Source organism: Crinia signifera, chromosome 5, assembly GCF_055691185.1.
Source record: "Crinia signifera chromosome 5, ASM5569118v1, whole genome shotgun sequence".
NCBI classification, from domain to species: domain Eukaryota; kingdom Metazoa; phylum Chordata; class Amphibia; order Anura; family Myobatrachidae; genus Crinia; species Crinia signifera.
In genome coordinates, this window is record NC_139221.1 from 128443636 (window position 1) to 128463152 (window position 19517).

The following is a 19517-nucleotide window of genomic DNA, read 5'->3' on the forward strand; positions in this document are numbered from 1 at the left end:
TTGCCTGTCGACCTTTAAACCCTATCAACCGTTTGATTGTCGACCTTTAGACCCTGTCGACCTATTGTGTGTCAACCTTTAAACCCTGTCAACCTTTTGACTGTCGACCATTAGTGGTCGACCATATGACTGTCTATCATGAGTCAGTCTATGATCAGTCCGGATATCGGGACAGTGTGATCAGTTACGTGTGTGTCCATTTGATATAATGAAATAACCAGGAACCGGTGGTGGGTGTTCCGTGAGTGCTGCTGGTCACTGGGGCTCCCTGATGGTACCGTGACCCACTGTGAAGTAAAGTGATGCTGCAAAGCAACAGCTCACTGTAGAGCACCGTGGGGAGCCACAATGACCAGTAGCTCTCCAGGTGCTCCAATCACAGATCCCCGGGTGTCAGTAAGTATGATCAGGTGTGGGGAGGGCGCCACTCATGGGGGTCATCACGACTGGATAGAGGGTTGCCAGTGGTAGCGAGAATGTTGGCAGCACCCATGCAGAAAATACTCTGAATATCCCTAATAGTGCTGCAATTTGGCATCTCGGGGACAGAGCTCTCTCGCAGGCTCTGTCCCTGCTTTCTATAACTGATTCATAGATCTAATCAGTTATCACATTGAGAATTGTGCTGATATTATCACAGAACAGCCGCATATTTTAAGCTAATATGGGTGTCCTGATTTCAAATCTGAAATTGAATCAAATTAGGATTTCAAGGTCTAGTACAGGGTTGCCGACTTTCTTATTCTCCTCTCCGGGAGAAGCCCGGAGAGGAGAGTTTCAGTAGCCGCTCAGGGGCGGGGCTTAAGTGTGACATCACTAAGCCCCGTCCCCATGCTGGTAAACCAGCGAATTCAGGGATCTCCGTCGAGGGGCTAAAATGACGCGATTGTGTCATTTTAGCTCCGCCCCCTCCTCTGAGACCCGAGGATTGCGGCATTTTAATGCCGCGATCCAGGGGACAGTGGGGGTCCCCCCTGAATCCGGGAGGGTTGTCCACCCTTCCGGGGGGGCCGGGAGGGGGCCCTGATTTTCAGGAGACTCCCGGAAATTCCAACCCTGGTCTAGTCATTACCTATTTTTAAATTGTACATGGTATATTTAGTGTTGGCTATATTACACATACTTAAGCAGTATTTTAAAGACAAAATGGGGGGAGTGGGCAGCGCTGGTTGCAATACTATTAATATGCAATATTGGGCAAAAAAATGAAAATGGAAGATTGGTTAGATCTATTACAGTTTTAATACAATTTCTTAAAATGTGAAGCCAGAATATAGGCTAAAAACAATGAACAATGATAAATACAAACAATAAAATAGTCATCTCACCAAACCGAACCACATGAGGGTATGGCCCAGGAAGTCCCAAGTGTCCAGGGGGTGTACACTGGTGTCACCCACTAGGTGGTGGGGATGATCCGGAATGTCTAAATGGTGGTACTAGTACGGTCCCCAAGCTGCAATATGGAGGGAGGGCACAAAGATGTAGATATCAGGAGTGGCCCAAGATGGCACGAATCACCAACTCCTGTCGCCAGATGTTGTGGGTGTAGTGTCCTCAACCTCTACTATTGATGCAGAGGTATTTGTAATCCAATGGATGGAATAAACGGGGGGCCAGTGAAGCTGGTAGTGGATTTCCGGACCAATACTGGGATAATTTCCTCAGAGTGGGGAGCCAGTGAAGCTGGTAGCGGACCTTCCGGGCAATCGGTGAGATGACTATTTTATTATTGTTCATTGTTTTTAGCCTATATTCTGGCTTCACATTTTAAGAAATTGTATTAAAACTGTAATAGATCTAACCAATCTTCCATTTTCATTTTTTTGCCCAATATTGCATATTAATAGTATTGCAACCAGCGCTGCCCACTCCCCCCATTTTGTCTACCATTTTGTACAGGACTCACTACCCTGTCTCAGGGCAGCTGCTTAGTAAGACAACTCAGTCAGGCGCACCTGATCCCGAATCACCCAGTGTGACCAGGGTTCACCCCCCTTTTTCTTAAGCAGTATTTTACCTAGGTCTTAAACAGTAATGTTGATCAAAAACTGCTTTAGCTTCACATGGAAAATATGTTTAAACATTAGATGAATATATTCAAAATGCTTTCAGATAATTGCTGTTGCTGTAACAATATGGGAGAATATTACCAAGATGTGTGTTCTACTTCACATTTGATGTTGCTATGGGCAACTAATCAAAATCTACTTTTATATAGCACCCTCTAGAACAGGCTTTCCCAACCACGGTCCTCAAGGCACACCAACAGTGCAGGTTTTAGTGATATCCAGGCTTCAGCACAGATGGTTTACTCAGAATCACTCAGGTACTAAGTAAGTCACCTGTGCTCAAGCCTGGATATCACTAAAACCTACACTGTTGGTGTGCCTTGAGGACCATGGTTGGGAATGCCTGCTCTAGAAGATAGTAGACAGGATCTGATTGGTTGCCCAGAGCAACATCACATGTGAAGTAGAATACACATCTTAGTAAATTTCCCCTGTGTGTCATTCTTCATATTGGGGTGAAGGTGACCTTGGTATTCACATGAACATCGGCAACGCATAGGGATTGCGTGCACTGAATCATGCTCGGTGAGTGAAATGTATAGAATTAAATAGTGTAATAATCTTTTACATTTATTAATGTTATACATGTAGAAGATGATATGTTATCTGCTCTGTTTGGCTCATCTGTGCCCTCTGTTTTGGTCTCACCACTTACCCTATTATGGGATAACCTTGCCTACCCTCCAGGTTGTTTAAATATACAATTATATTCATGGTACCAGATGCCTACTCATCCTAGATATGGTATAGACGTAATCAATGGCACATCTTGGTGTACATTAGATACTATGGGCCCAATTTAAGCCCATTTGCACGGCTGTGAATTTGCAGCAATGCCAATTATTGAACAATGCGCACACTTCCTGCAAACAAAGCCAGCGATGGCTTTTCATCACTGGCCAATCACAAGATGACTGACAGCCAGCCAGCATTTGGGGGCAGAACCCGGTCATTTTTCGTTTTTTTGGAAGTATCAAGAAATAATCCAGGCGGATCCCGGTTATTTTCCAGGAGGACCAATGACCTCTCATGGCGGTGAATGGCCAACTGATTGATGGGCTTCGAAGATTCACAATGCAGTTATCATGTCTGAATCAGGCCCTATATCCATGAGATTCCAAATTCCCCGCCACAGACCTTTTGATCATACCCAAATGAGATATTTCCTAAATTATCTGCATAAATCAATTGTTTTAGATGCCAAACAACTTTTGAGAGAATATGTTACTGTTCTTCTTAATATTAAAAATTTGTATCCTATCCAGGCTTGCCACATGAGAGTCACTTGGAAAGTGACCTGGGCCCTCCATCAGAAGACAAAGGGCCAGATTCTCTAAGCTTCAAAAGTGATAAAATGGAGAGTGATAAACAGCCATCCAATCAGCTCTCACCTACCATGTCACAGACTGTGTTTGAAAGATGTTAGACAGGAGCTGATTGGCTGGCTGTTTATCACTCTCTATTTTATCTCTTTTGAAGCTTAGAGTATCTGGCCGAAAGCCTGGCAGATTTAGATGAAATGCTGCTCAGTCATCCATTTCCTCACAGATTAAGGAATATTCATATAATATATATTCATACCTCCCAACTTTAATGTTTCCTGAACAGGCGCGTGTCCGAAAATTAGGGGCTGTGGCTATACGGAAAGGGGCATGGCCTATACGCGCATCTTCACCCCCATTTTGCTGCTGTTGGGGGCATGGTTTAGAGGCTCTCTGAGCCTCTGGCCATGCCCCCAGCCCCCCTGGCTGCGGGAATAGATGCTGTGCGCATGCACAATATATTTATTCACCACTGCTCAACAGCAGAACAGGGGGCACTCTTAACACACACACACCCTACGCGCCGAGGGACACTGCCGGCTGCGGGAGGGACGTGGGAATGTCCCCGAAAACCGGGACATTCCCGCGTTAATCAGGACTGATGGGGGGTATGTATATATCTGGAACTCTCTAGATATTATAAAATATACCCAGGTAATCGTCGCCCAGCCAGAGTGAAATCTCACCCTGTTCAAGCCTGTGAATTGATGTGCACGGCTTGCAGAAATTACACTGACCAGCGATTAGCAGCTAATCCATAGGCAAAACACTCACCATCTAATGATTTTTCCACTGTGTGCAGTCTGTGAGTAGCCCAGGACTTACTCAGCAGCTGCAATAGATGATCAGGGCAGGAGCTGACATTACACAACTTTCCTTCAAACACCTGCCCATGCCTGCATCTTCCCCGACACTCCCAGAAAATGGCCGGTTACCACCCCTGAACGCCGGCATTCTGTCATTCAACTTGCGCATGGCCAGCAATTAAAAAAGTAGCTTAATTTTATCGCAGTGTGGCCTCACGCATGCGTACTACCAGTTGTATGCATGCGCAGTCATTCAATTATCACCCGGCTTGTGGATTCGCAGCTGTTCTATGAAATCTGAATAACCCTGCATGCCCGCACATTTAGACAGCTTATATTAGGTGTATTTATTATATATTATTAGATATTCGTGGGCCCCATAGCAAAAGTTTGTAAGGGCCCTCATTTAGCAACTGATGGTGACAAATGTATGTAAAACATATTACTTAGACAGTAAAGATGGGCCTCTTTCAGCTCTGGGCCCCATAGCAGCTGCACCCTTTGCACTTATGGTTGTTACTCCTTTGCCCCCTACTTTATATACCTAGCTCGTCATGCTCAGTGGACCATCCTCTTTCTTTCTCTTCTTTTCCCTCTTGCTCTTTTTCTTCCCCTGTATTTTTCTTACATATACTTTCCTTTCTCTCCTTTTCATATTGGTCTTTACTTTACTCTACTTTACTCTACTAAACCATTTTCTGACTGTTGGAAGTATATGTACCTCCATTTCAGTTGAATGTGGTTATTTATGATGCTTTCCATTAAAAATATTCTTTAAAAAAAAAAAAAAAGATTCCTGTTAAAACTTGATACAAATAATGGTTATAATAGTTACCACCCCTACAAAGCAACGTTGGCTGTGCGCTGCATACCTTTAAGGAGCAACACTTGACTTACTCTGTTAGGCACCATCTACTGGTCACAGTGTGAAGAACACTTAAATTCTCCTCATAGAGGTGAGGAGCAGCATTAGAAATTTATTATATATGATTTATTTACATAAATACTCCTTTAGGGGAGACCTTATAAGAGAAAAATAGGGTGTCATATACAAGTTGTTATAAACTTGTTGTAACAAGAGGATGATTACAAAATAAATAAACTCCAATACAATATACAAAGTAAGCAAAAGTATGTCCCTGTTTCTTGTCATCCTGTTCTGCACTCCCCATGTTCTGCTCTCACCTTGTCCACTCATCATGTTCTGCACTCCCCTTGTCCTCTCATCATGTTCTGCACTACCTATGTCCTCTCACCGTGTTCTGCACTCCTGATGCCTTCTCATCATGTTCTGCACTATCCATGTTCTGCTCTCACCTTGTCCACTCATCATGTTCTGCACTCCACTTGTCCTCTTATCATGTTCTGCACTACCTATGTCCTCTCACCGTGTTCTGCACTCCCGATGCCTTCTCATCATGTTCTGCACTATCCATGTTCTGCACTCCCGATGCCTTCTCATCATGTTCTGCACTATCCATGTCCTCTCATCATGTTCTGCACTCTCGATGCCTTCTCATCATGTTCTGCACTATCCATGTCCTCTCATCGTGTTCTGCACTCCCCACGTCCTCTCAGCGTGTTCTGCACTCCCCATGTCCTCTCATCATGTTTTGCACTCCCAATGTCTTCTCATCATGTTCTGCACTCCCCATGTCCTCTCATCATGTTCTGCACTCCCCATGTCCTCTCATCATGTTCTGCACTCCCAAAGTCCTCTCATCATGTTCTGCACTCCCCACGTCTTTTCATCATGTTCTGCACTCCCCACGTCCTCTTATCATGTTCTGCACTCCCCATGTTCTGCTCTCACCTTGTCCACTCATCGTGTTCTGCACTTCCCTTGTCCTCTCATCATGTTCTGCACTCCCGATGCCTTCTCATGTTCTGCTCTACCCATGTCCTATCATCATGTTCTGCACTACCCATGTCCTCTCATTATGTGCTGCACTCCCGATGCCTTCTCATCATGTTCTGCACTATCCACGTCCTCTCAGCGTGTTCTGCACTATATATATATATATATATATATATATCAGGCACATTGCGCCATCACAGCCAGACTTCTGACACCATGTAAAGTGGTCTTTGTGCAAATCACCATAGGACTCTGGAGAGCTGCAGAAGTGTATCTTTAATGACTGTATTATTCTGAATAATGGCTGCAGAGGCTCTTCCTGAATAACAAGTGGAGGGAAGTGATGCAACTTCCTATCCTCCACCACACTAAAACAAAACATACATCTAGTCAACACGGTTATGGCTGTAGTGACGTTTTACCATAAAATGAAATAAAATCACAAATCCAAGATCTGCAATGGGTGGAGATGCTTTATAGGGAGAAAGATTCCATCATTGTTGTTCAAAGCTGAGTGAAATCAATGTCAGAAAGAACCCTGCCGTATCCTGCCATTGCCAGGTCCAGTCCATCTAATTCTCCAGCACACTAAGGCAGGCAATGCACAGAGCACAATTCTCCTTCCAAATCTGTAAGGCAGAATATAACTCCTCTAACATTTTGGCATACAGTGTGGTATAGGTATAGTGTTGCATGGATTTATCCCCTTCTCTCTCCTTTTCAATGTCTTGGATTTTATATACACTATATGCTGCCAACAATACATCACATACACCACATACAAAACCAGAAGCTCCAACTCTTAGTTCCAAGGCTGGAACTTGTTTCAAGACACTTACTATCACAGGAAATATATATCAGGGTCAATTTACCATAGGATCAAAACAACAAGACATGTGACATGTAGACCTTGAATCCACCTTGAATTTTCAAGTAACAAGTTGAAAGCGGAAATCTTATTTTACTTTTGCCAAAGCATATTAACTGAATATTAGTCATCTCTAGTGAACGTTTGGGAGATGATATTATAAATGAACTTTCATTCCTCCTAAATATTTTGTTAAAGCGATCATTGCAGGCAATATTATTTGAAACAAGCAGGAAGATAATTTAATATGGGAATATTCCTAAAGTACACTTAACAAATCTTAATGTCAGAGATTGGCCCAGTACGGGAAGATCATATCAAAATATTCATTGCTAAACAGTGCAGAAGGACTCATGGCTGTCTGTAGTCTTACGGCCCCCATACACAGGTATAACATCGGAACACTGGCCTAACAACACTGTATGCTGTGAGCGGCTCCAGGTGCCTGCGGCCGCACACTGACAAGCCTATTTACGTGGTTTACAGGCTGTGATTGGCTGCACATGGGGCCATATGCACTAAGCTTCAAAAGTGATAAAATGCAGAGTAATAAACAATCAGCTCCTACCTGTTATGTCACAAACTGTGTGAAAAATGTCAGGCAGGAGCTGATTGGTTGGTTGTTTATCACTTTTGAAGCTTAGTGCATCTGGCCTATTATCCTCTTCCACTGCCAACCCGTAATATAAGGGGCATCTCCCTTCATGCTTTTAATGGAGACTGTTCGCCATAGTCTATGTGTGAGATACGGGACAGAGCATATTGAGATCTGCTGTGCGGAGTCCCGAATTGCAGCCTGCCATATTTGACCGGAGCTACACCGAATTTTGCTACAACAGCTTAATTAACAGCAGTTATTGTGTATCTGGTTTGTTGAACAGCTAAAGTACTATATCAGCAATAATAATTGGGTGGAAAGACTTTCCCTGTTCAAATCAGTATCTACAAATGAAATTTAAATATTCAAAGGAAACCCCACTAATTGCAATCCATAGCCTCCGTGAGACCTTGGCTCCAAGACAGGTAGGCCCAAATGAAATAGGTTGCAGCAAGACAGGGTTTTCTTAATAAGTTAATTAACAGGAGGCTTATCAACAGCACATTAAGTCCAAAACAAAACAGGCTTTTCTTCAGCAGCAATAGGTAAACTTAGTTCCATTCAACTTGAACACAAAGGGGGGAATTTACTGAAGGAAATTTGTTAAAAATAGGTGTATTTGTATCCAGAAATACACTTATATTTGACATTTACTATCCTGAAAATACGGCAATTCGTATTCGTATTGATAGCACATCAATACGAATACGAATTGCCGTATTTTCGGGATAGTAAATGTCAAAAATAAGTGTATTTCTGGATACAAATACACCTATTTTTTACAAATTTCCTTTAGTAAATTTCCCCCAAAGTCTCTGCTCTCTTAGCTTCATAACAGTCAGGCATAGACCAAGGCACTAGGGTAACCAACTCATCCCTTTAATCCGGGACACATTTAATATTACACAGGTTCTGTTGCAGTTTAAAACCAGGTGAAATGGAGTCTTGAGGTGTGGCAGTTTAAAACCAGGTGAAAGCCAGCCACAGAACCTGTGTAATTAATATGTGTCCCGGATTAAAGGGATGAGTTGGTCACCCTACAAGGCACTCACCATGCCTCTGCATTGGCAGGTCCCAGACAGATACTTGCAGCAGCAGCTCTCTCTAGCTTGCTTTTTTTAACACACACAATACCAACACTGCCCACAAGCAGCTTCCCCTATTAATCAACTCCAGAACTGCAACTGAACTCCCAACTCAGGAGACGATTACCTGGTGTGTAGTATGGGAATGGCTAGTATCAAACCAACTTGAGCATACCAAAACCCAGACCGTACCATTCATTTCAGCCCTGTCTGGGATTTATACCACTGACATCAGCAGTCTCAGTGGCACGTACCTGCCATCAATCACTTTTCCTGCTGACTTCCTACACCTGATACAACAATCTCTGGTTTATCATTCTGTATCTAACAGAAAAAGATAATAAATTCTTACCAGAAGGATGCTAATGTCCCACTTTATTAGTGTCATTACCAAGTTTGAATCAGGCTTGAGCTTTTATCAATAATGATTTAATTCCAAATACCAAATAAATTGATATATTTTAAAAAAATGTGTCATTTGCGCTCTCTCTAATTTGACTATTTGCCCCCAAAAACTACTCTGAGGTATCGCATGCAGCCTCGATTGCGATACCCCGGCAACTGCCTGCCAGTGAGTTGGAGGCTCCCCGGTGGCTGGACCGCATACGATAACACTATCTGTTATTGCAACTGAACATTTCACAATATTATAATTCATTTATGGTGATGATTTTGATTATTATAAAACAATAGAGAATATGGGGAATTTTTACTAATTTTCACTTTTATAACAAAAATGTTAGTGTAAGTACCTAGTAAGCCCAAACAAAAGCCTTAAATTATATTTCCTTCCATAAGGGGAATAACATACCTCACAACTTGCTAAAGGGTAAATTTAGAGTCTGCGCATGAGTGGGAAGGTGGGGCCTCAAGTGGTGGGATGTGACCTCATGGCACCATCCTCGTTATCGTCATTTGGGGGGAGGTGGTGCCCAGTGCTCCATGAGCAGCTGGGCAGCCTCCCTAGCTCAAGTCCTCACACTGCATCTATTCAGAGATCCCCAACTGCTTTGCAGAGCAGACTTTCCAGAGATCCCCAACTGTCCTCCTGCCCCTGGGACATTGCCGTCTGTAGGCGGGAAAGATAGACAGGTTCAAAATAGCGGCACTGTTCCGCTGTAACTGATTTAGATGTGAGGTGTGGAATAACCCTCACTAAAGCATCAGCAGAGCTGCATAATATAACATGATAAATGCAGATTTGCTCTGAATAACAGTATTTTGCATATGCAGTACAATAATTATTGCATTCCTGCAAAAACTTTCTATATCACATGGTAAAATAATCTGTCACCACCCAAACAGAGGCAAATCCCACGCTTAGCAAGTCTGCGAATGACTTTCAAAAATATCGCCGATCGCCAGCCAGCTGCAAATCCATTTGCAACTCACTCACCATCAAATAATTTATTCACTATGTGCAAGAGTGCAGAACTTTGGCCCTTGAGCCTTCCACAAGTCTTAATAGAAAAAGGATGATCGAGGCTGGAGCTGATGTCACACACCCTCCCTCAAACCGCCTGGGCTTGTCGCCCTTTTTTCTGACACTCCCAGAAAACATCAGGTTAACTCCCCCACATGGCAGCTGCTGATTGACTGCACACACGTGCTGCATCCCTTGTGCATTCAATGATTGATCGGCTTTCGAATCCACACAACAGTGATCAAGTCTTCATAAATCCCTTTCTTTGGACAGATCAATAAGTAAGAGTAATAAAGAAAATTGTATTCAGCATGTCACTCTCAACAAGAAAGGGAAGCCCAGTTTACCACAGCTGCACTTTATTTAGTTTATTTATTGGTAGTAAAAATCTCCCTGTAGTTATGTTCTCCTTTAGCGGGACCTCTTCATTAAAGATAAGTTATTGGTGTATTCCTGTCCTCTAATTCCCCATAGAGGTAATTCCCATAAGTGCAGTGCAGTAGAGAGGGGCCTGAAAGAGACGACAAGAGATTAAGGGTGAGCTGCACTATAATGCGCCACCTCCGGCTACCACAGTGATACTAATCACATGCGATTAGTATCACAAAGGGCAGTTCTTGCAATAAGAGCTGCCCTTTGCAAAGGAGCTGGCATGGGGGGTGAGCAGGTTCCCAGGGGCTCTCCCCCCTGCAGTGCTCAGATGGCTGCAGTGACAGCAGGGCACCCCATCCTCCTCCCTGCTTCCAGAAGAGGTGCAGGGAGTAGGAGCACAGCAGGAGGCTGCCCGAACACAGGTGAGGGGGGAGCTGCAGGGGTCTTGCGGGGCGGTGTGGGATGCGTTAAGTAGCCCCATAGGCTTCTATAGGGTATCGCCATATTCAGCTAGCAATACCCCCTGCTGCAGAAACCCAGCATGCGGGTTTTCCTGCATCCCAAAAAGCTGTAACAAGGTTTTTACCTTTATTCCTCTAGTGCATCCCATCCTAATACAGTCTTTTTGCTTCAGTGTCAGTAACACTAGAACAAGAAATCATTTCACAGGGTTAATAAAATATCATGACTGACACTTTTGACGACAGGACCCATGTCTTCAACTACTTGCACTTATGCACCCTGTGGAAAACTGCACCCTTACACCAGGGTATAAGGCCCCATACAGAAGGGTACAGTAAAGGACAGAACAGACATAGAGGGATCTCAACACAGTTGCTGTTTGCTGCATGTGGATTGCACCACTGCTATCCATACAGGAAGTGTTTGTAACACAGGATGTTCTGCTATACAGGAAGTAGCATTGTTCATCACTTGCAGCATGATGCAAATGGTTGCACAGAGATAAAAATATATATATATATAAAATGGGGTGCAGTCCATTATTAGACCTTTATTATTCTACAAAAGGTGGCACAGACCATTATTATTTTACTAAAAGGGCACAGGCCATTATAATATTTATAAAAAATGGGGCCCAGGCTATGATTATTTTCCGAATATAAGCACTCTTTATAGAAGGGACATAGACCATAATTTTATTGAAAAAAGTTGCGCAGATCATTATCTTATTCAAAGGGCATTAAAACATAATTATTTTTACAAAAAGAGGGAACAGATCATCATTATTTGTACTAAAGAGTGCGTAGGCCATCATTATTTTACCAAAAATGGATATGTACTTTCATTGATTTTACAAGGGGGCACTGACCATCATTATTTTATCAAAGGGAACACACCTCTGTTGTAAAAGGAGGCACCAACCACTATTATTTTACTACCCCAAGTGGGGCAACTCACGGTACCCGGAGAGCCCGAAGAAACGATGTCCACGAGGGTAACACTGGGAACAGCTAGGAACAGACCGGACAGGAGCTGGCAGATAGAACCCAAAGGAAGCTATCACCGGCGAGGACTGCTGGGCTGACTCCCTTGATATGGTAAGCAGGAGCCAATGAAAATGGAGCCCAGTCCCGCCTACACTAATTGCCCCCTCAGACACCTGCGGTCTGTCTCCTATTCAGCCTATTAGAGGCTGTCCTTTCTCTCTGCCCGGCGGCGTCTGCCGTTGCTAAGCAACGGCGCCGCCGCGGGCAGGAAGTCCCCCCGGCGTCCTGCAGCGCCCCAGGTTGCTGGGAGATGCTGGGTTGGAGGGCGGGCATTGCGTCCTGATGCCGCATCCTCCGGCATCCCTGGTTGCCTAGCAACCGGACGTCAGGCCACTCTGTCCTTCCCGGAGCGATCCTGCAGCGCACAACACTTACCATTCTTAGTGCTATTACCAAGTGGTGTTCCACAGGGTTCTATACTATCTCCCATGCTTTTTGCAGTATACATGCTACCACAGGATCAAATAATCTAATAACTATACTTGTCGGTGAACGGGCCCCCTGAATTTCAGCTCTGATCAACACAGGCAAAGCTGTATGGTGGTTCGTGGAGGCACCGGTACACCCCATTCGCCTGTTGAAACCAGGAGTTGCTGGAAGGGGGTAGTGGGTAGTGGTGCCCCAGACAGGACACATAATCTCTGTCAGCATACAGACAGAGACTCTGCCCCTCCAAAGATGGCCGCTGCCTTTTTGGAGACAGGTGCTAAAGGTGCTCCTTCACCTCTAGCATCTGACAGGGGAGAGCAAAGCGTCCAGCGCTACCCAGAAGTGTGTATTACAGGAACGCTGCACTGTGTCCTTGCAATGCTGCAACCCCGGGCACTGAGCATGTAAACCCCCATGGCAATGAGCATGTAATCCCTTTGGCAATGAGCATGTAATTCCCAATGGCAACAAGCCTGTAAAGCCCTGGCAACAAGCTTGTAAAGTCCTGTGGCAATGATCATCTAATTTCCCCAGGGAAATGAGCATGTAACTCCCCATGGCAAGGAGCATGCAACCCATAGCAATGAGTGTGTAACCCCCCTGGCAAGGAGCGTTTAACCCCCTGGCAACAAGCTTGTAGCCCCTGGCCATGAGCATTTAATCCCTGGCATCAAGCATGTAACTCCTGGCAACAAGCATTAAGTAAAGGGCACTAATGTGGTATAATATGTAATAGACATTATGGTGTGTGGCATAATATGTAATAGGCATTATGGTGTGAGGTATATGTGATAGATATTAATGTGTGTGGTATAATATGTAATGGATATTACAGTGTGTGGCATAATGAGTAAGGGGCATTGCAGTTTGTGGCATAATGTGTAATGGGCATTGCGGTATGTGGCATAATGTGTAAGGGGCATTATGGTGTGTGGCAAAATGTGTAAGGAGCATAACTATAAGGTGGAATGAAAATATAGTGCTATGTATTGTATGAGGGAGGGGGCCTCAAACCAGCTTCTTGCCTAGGGCCCCATGAGGGGTGCCGGACAGCTCCCCGACAGTCGGGATTCCGACAGTCATTCCTCCGACGACGTGGGGGTCCACGACCTCCATAGAAGAAAAATAAAATAGGTGGTGAGTGCAGCTCGCCACCGTGCCCGCAGCATGGCGAGCACAGCGAGCGCGCAAGGGGCTTCATTGTGCCCCCCAAGCTGTGCAGTGGGGAGTCCGACGTCTGACTAATGACTGTCGGAATCCCGACTGTCGGGCTAATATACCACACCCCCCATGAGGTCTAAATCCGGGTCTGATGAGAGGTCAAAGGACAATACTGCAGCATAGCCAACCAACCAAACTTCAGGGTTCATAATTACAAAACACTGAAGATGTGCGGAACCTTGGTCGTGTACCAGTTGGTGGCTTGATGCTCAGACATAAATCTCAGCTACAATGAAATCCTCATTTTTCATCTGCGGAACATAACCAGAATCAAGCACTTTACTCCATCAGAAGATCTGCCTAAAGTTATACATGTATTTTTTTTTTTATCACGTCTGGGCTACTACATTCTAAAAGCAAAAAATATCCAACCGAGTAACACCCTTTCTTAACTCCTTTTACTTGCTGCCTGTATGATGGTGAATCTAATTATAGACCATCATTATTTCCCAAAAGGGGGCACAGATCATTATGTTTACGAAACGGGGCTCAAACAGTAATTCATGAAAGAGGGCACAGATTATTATTCTACAAAAGAGAGCACAATAAATAATTATTTTACTAAAGAAGGCACAGAGTATTATTATTTTTGCTGAAAAAAAACATTCGTTTTTAGAGTAAAGGGAGCAAATAGTATTCTACTAAAGCAAGTATATGCAGTATTTTTATTAATAGACTAAATAAGACTTTCTATGGGAAATGTAATAGGGTGAGAGAATCGAAAAGTGAGAAATTTGGTAAGAAATCTTCAGCTTTGTTAAAGCGCCAATCATTCACACTGCAAATCAAACTGGTTTTGCAGTGTAAATGATTGCCGCTTTAAAAAAACCTGGAGATTTCTTACCAAATTTCTCACTTTCCTATTCTCTCACCCTATTACACCTCCCCCACTGTATATTACAGTTATTAGATTAAATTGACCACATTGCGGGGAGAATAAGTCACTGCTGCTGGTGAGGGCATTCTCTCGCAAACATTTTAATGTAGACTCCAAGGTGCAAACATTTCTAGTTACAGATCTGCTACATTGCAAAAGTTCAATTGTTCAATGTGTCGATTCTACCACGGCTTGTCACAGAGATCGAAAATCTTCTATTGCTTCAATTTACCACTTTATCCCCAGTGATACTGTCTGAAAGGAAGAAGACTCTACTACAGTGATATTGGGGCCTTTATAATATAAAGAATATACAGCCCGTAGAGACTCTGCTATAACTATCTGGACAAGGTGATAGCTGTGAGGATTGCAACTGTATTAGAACTGGAACAAACTATCACCAATAATCAGCATGCACAGGATTTAGCGAAATGGGCAATTTTGCACTTTTCTATTTAAAATATAAATAGACCCATGAGCTCTAAAAGCAGAGCAGGCATATTTTGACAACGTATATAATTCTCACAGTTTGCCAGTTCATACGGAAGGGAGGCAATTTAGAAATGAACTGTAAATGTATGAAAGAATTGAATTGGTTTTACAACTTATTGACTTAAAGTGCAAAATAATGAGCAGCATAGATGACTTATGTTGCAAGATAATTAAATTATTCTAAATGACTGTTTTTGGCTTGCTGGTATGTGTGGCATGAATTTCCATGGCTCAGATTTAAACATTGACTTCTCCATAACTTCATTGGAGTAAGGCCCACTTGGCTGCTTAACAGATCGGATTACAGCCTTGATCGCTCTGCAGATGTCTGGGCTGATTTTATTCAATTTCATTGTTGCTATCCAATGAGAAACCTCCAGTAAACACTATGGAGTGGATTACATGCAAACGGTATTCTACAATATAACAGGCTTTTTTTTTCTCCTGTGGGTCATAAGTCAACTTATTCCAGTACCTAGATAGAGATTTATATTGATATTTTTTAAAAACATATGTTTTAATTACATTACATGCCATTATAGGGACAGACCTGTATGCCCTTACCTTCTTGCACTCTTAACATTGTTTATGCATGCAATACATGCCATGTAAACAATAAAAATCACAGACAGAATGGTCTTATTGGTCACTGAATCCAAATACTAATTCACTTGTATAGATTTTAATCTCAGAAACCGCACAATAATTTCTCCCTTGGCCCTTAAGCACATTCTCATGTCCCTTTTCATTTTCTTTTGATTAGGAGAGTCTTTCCCTCTCACGGGAGCATTATTGCAGCTTATTGTTGTTTTGCTATCTTTTCTGTGATGTGACAGCACATAATATAAGTCATAACTGAATCATTTGCGAGCAGTGATGTGTTGATAGTGAATTATCACATAGCTGTATACTGAACAGGAGGAATAGTCTTATGTTTTATCGAACGCAACATAAGATTTAAATATTTAAATACACCAAAAGTCTGTACTACTTATCATACGTCTGCGTCTGTTCATCATCCCTTATTTTTTAAATATAACATTTTCATCTAATTTTGGTCATCCATTACTACACATGTAACTCAGTGGATTACTCTTCTGAAATTAGGCCATTCATCAAGTTCCTAAAAAGTTTTTGTTTTCAAGCTTGTGAGTGATAACGGGGTGTACACATGATGCAATTGCCTTGCTATTTGATCCCGATACGATCGGAATCAAATTGGGATCTAATCGCATGGAAAGGCTAACGCATTTGATTTCGGCGGTATAGTACAGATGTATATGTCACCTTCCTCATGATCCGGTAAGTCTCTTCAAGTACGTAGGTGACTTGACTTTTTCCTCTTCACAGGTAATACCACGTAAGTATAGTGTAACAGGTTTATTTTATTAAAGATTTTCAACAAGCATAAATATTCAAATAAACTACCATCCACAATATGAGGGCCAACAGATGCCCAGTAAGTTACCGGTTGAATTACAATTCATTTATTGCACCGGAACATGACTCCAATGTAGAAGACCTGGTTCTCCTTGATGTTCCGGTAGCTTACAATCAGCCAACCTTACCTTGGTTGATATCAGTTAACAGAACAAACAACGATTTCATATTTTCAAGTAACTATACTTCACTGGAATTCATAAATAAGACTCAACCTATGACTAGATTATTATTGTGCAATAATATTGCCCTTGTGTGAGTGTATGGCAACCTTCTAACAAGCGCTATTTGTCCCTTTTAGGGTACTATGCATTGGATTTCTACCACTTCCTAAGAACAGGTAAACATAAATACAACTACACTTCTATTACAAATAATTAATCCTTAAAGTGTCTTTGGCAGTTTCTGACTGTCTCTACTAGTCCCTGGATAAGTCTCACTCTAACCTTCACTGTGCACAGACTTGGTTACACCGGTGACCTTGACTATCCTGAGAACAGAAGGTAACGTGGCCATTGACTCCTCTGGCTGTCCTGCCCTGAATCACTGTAGGTCCTGTCTCTTCTGTGGGAGTCCCCTGACCCTTGAGTCGGGTTTAGCCCTCCTCCACCAATCAACTTGTAACAAGAAAAATGCTACACTAAGTAGCGTCCAAACTGCATCTGTAATTTGTATTGCTAATTTATATCCTAAAGTGGGCGTCCCCTGACCGAAGCCGGGTTTAGCCTTTTCTTTAATCTGCAATCTGCATCCAACTCTATGCCAGCATCTAGGTTTAGTACTCTCCGTTTCAGGCTGTCATCTGAGGCTGAGAATACTCGCTCACCACCTCTTCTCCTGGTCCCTGTCCTACTTGGCTCAGCCTGAAGGTTCCGCCTCCTGAGATGACTTGGGACAGAAGGGAGGGCTGATGGTAATTTGTGGCTGGCCGGGCCCGTGCTAACGTGTGGTGTGTGCAACTGGGGCTGGACTCAGCTCGCCACTCCCCGCGAGGACTCACCAGATGATTACTCCGCCTCGGCTGCCATCTTCCCTGCTCACCGGCCAGCGATGATGCGGCAGACTTCTCCTGAACAACCCAGCCGAATCTGTCAGTCTGCGGCTGGAGACTGGACCACCTCAGACGCTGCCTCGGGGATGACACTACAAACTCCTCCCCGCCGCTTCTCCGGCTCCTGCTGTCACTCAGCGCCTGACCCCGCTTCTCCGGCTCCTGCTGTCACTCAGCGCCTGACCCCGCTGAATCCTCGCTGCTGCGAGGACCTGGAGACAGTCCCGGAGCCTCAGTAAGTATCCTCTCTTCTCTCCAGCATCGCTCTCCGCGTCTATGCTGTGTTACTCTGCCTGTCACTATTCTGAGGGGAACTCCTCCGTGCTGCGCAGCTCTGCCTGTACTAATCTTCTCCGGGACACTGCGCCACAGCACCAACGGCTGTTCCTATTTAAGTCCCCCTCCTCGTGCACCGGGCTGTACTTTGCCCATGCTCCACAAAACTTTATATACAATCGTTTAGGTTTATTAACAGACCCGCGTGCACAAGGATCTGGGTTCAGTCTCAGTCACATCCTTAACCCAGGTTAATTTTAACATAGTCCAGTGCTCTTTAATAAATCATATCTACGTATTTACAGACTGTAGTTAGAGGATACCACATATATAGTCTCACCTTCACAGTCTATATTTCTATTAGATTTCAATGCCATGAGGCCTCACTGTGGGATCGAACAAAATAAAATGCGTTCGATTTCCATTTGATTTCTATTCGATTTCAGTTTGATTTTGCTTATATAAGCAAAATTGTATAGAAAAATAGACCACATGGATCTGTGTTTATAAGGCATTACTGTGTGGTGTCCTTTCCCTTTCTTTTGGATATCCCCTTAGGTGTGCGCACATCCTAATGACCGGCACACCCCCAGCCGCCTTCAGCCCGCAACACAGTCACACAGCTTCCAGGCTGCCAGCAGTGTCTGTAAGGTGATGGTCTCTCCCAAAATGGCCGCCGCCTTGAAGGAGACAGACACTAGAGGTACTGCCATACCTTTACTGTCCGTCAGAGGAGCGCAGTGGGTCAAACGCTAACTGGAAGTGCTCTACCGGCCATAATCTTCCTCTGTTTCACCGATAAGATATGTTTATACAGCCTTCCACCTGTGCGGGTTTCTAACAATGTTTCTTAGTCTATTGACTCTCCATCTGGATGCTGCAAATAGGTTATCATCTGATTATACCATGTTGCTTCCCATGTCTCTTGTACCTTCGAACTAATGAAGTTCCAACATATAAGGGACTTGCCTACTGGATATGGTTGCAATCTAAGTGCAGGAGACCTGGTGCATATGTATTTCTTATGCAAGGGTCTTCCTTTGCTTAGATTATGTATCTCAGCCAGAGTTAGAGGGTATGGGATTAGACCCATACTACTCCGTTTCTAGGGTACTTGCAAACATACCCAACATTCTGTCTGATTTAAAACTCTTCCTACAACCGAGTGATACTCGCCCAAAGGATGTTGCCTTACATCAGCTGTCAAGCTATGTTGACATGTGTGGATACAAGTTTCCTCCATATCAGGGCTACACCTCCTGCAAATACAATATTCATTAGATGACAACCCATCACATTACCTTCACCTTAAATATTCTTCAGACCTTACCAACTCCAGGGTCGAGCAAAGTATCAGGACTACTCAGGGATCCGAACATGGCTTGATTATGATCCGCCCAACTACAAACCTACTTTTCCTTTCCTTATCCACCCTTTGGTGGCCACGCAACACCTTGGGGAGAAAAGAGGTGAGAAAACAGGAACAAAGTAAGGTATTCATCTTCTGCCTGCTGCTCCTTTCTTTGTCTGGCCAGGGGATAGTCAGGGTAGTCTTTACTTTGTCTTTTCCTTCTTAGATATCTCGGTTTTAGTTGTCTCTCAGTCTTCCCGGAACAAAGCTTCTAGCGATACTTCTTTTTTTTTTGTCGCTTCTAGCATCAACCACTTCCGGGTTATTGACCTTTTTACAACAGGACGAATGGATCCAAGTTTCCTTCCCTCACCCCTTTACTGATGCGGTGCTGATTAATAGTACTTGGTTTGTCCTTCTCACCAATCTATCAAACAACTTGGGCATAACAAATTTCAGATCATAACA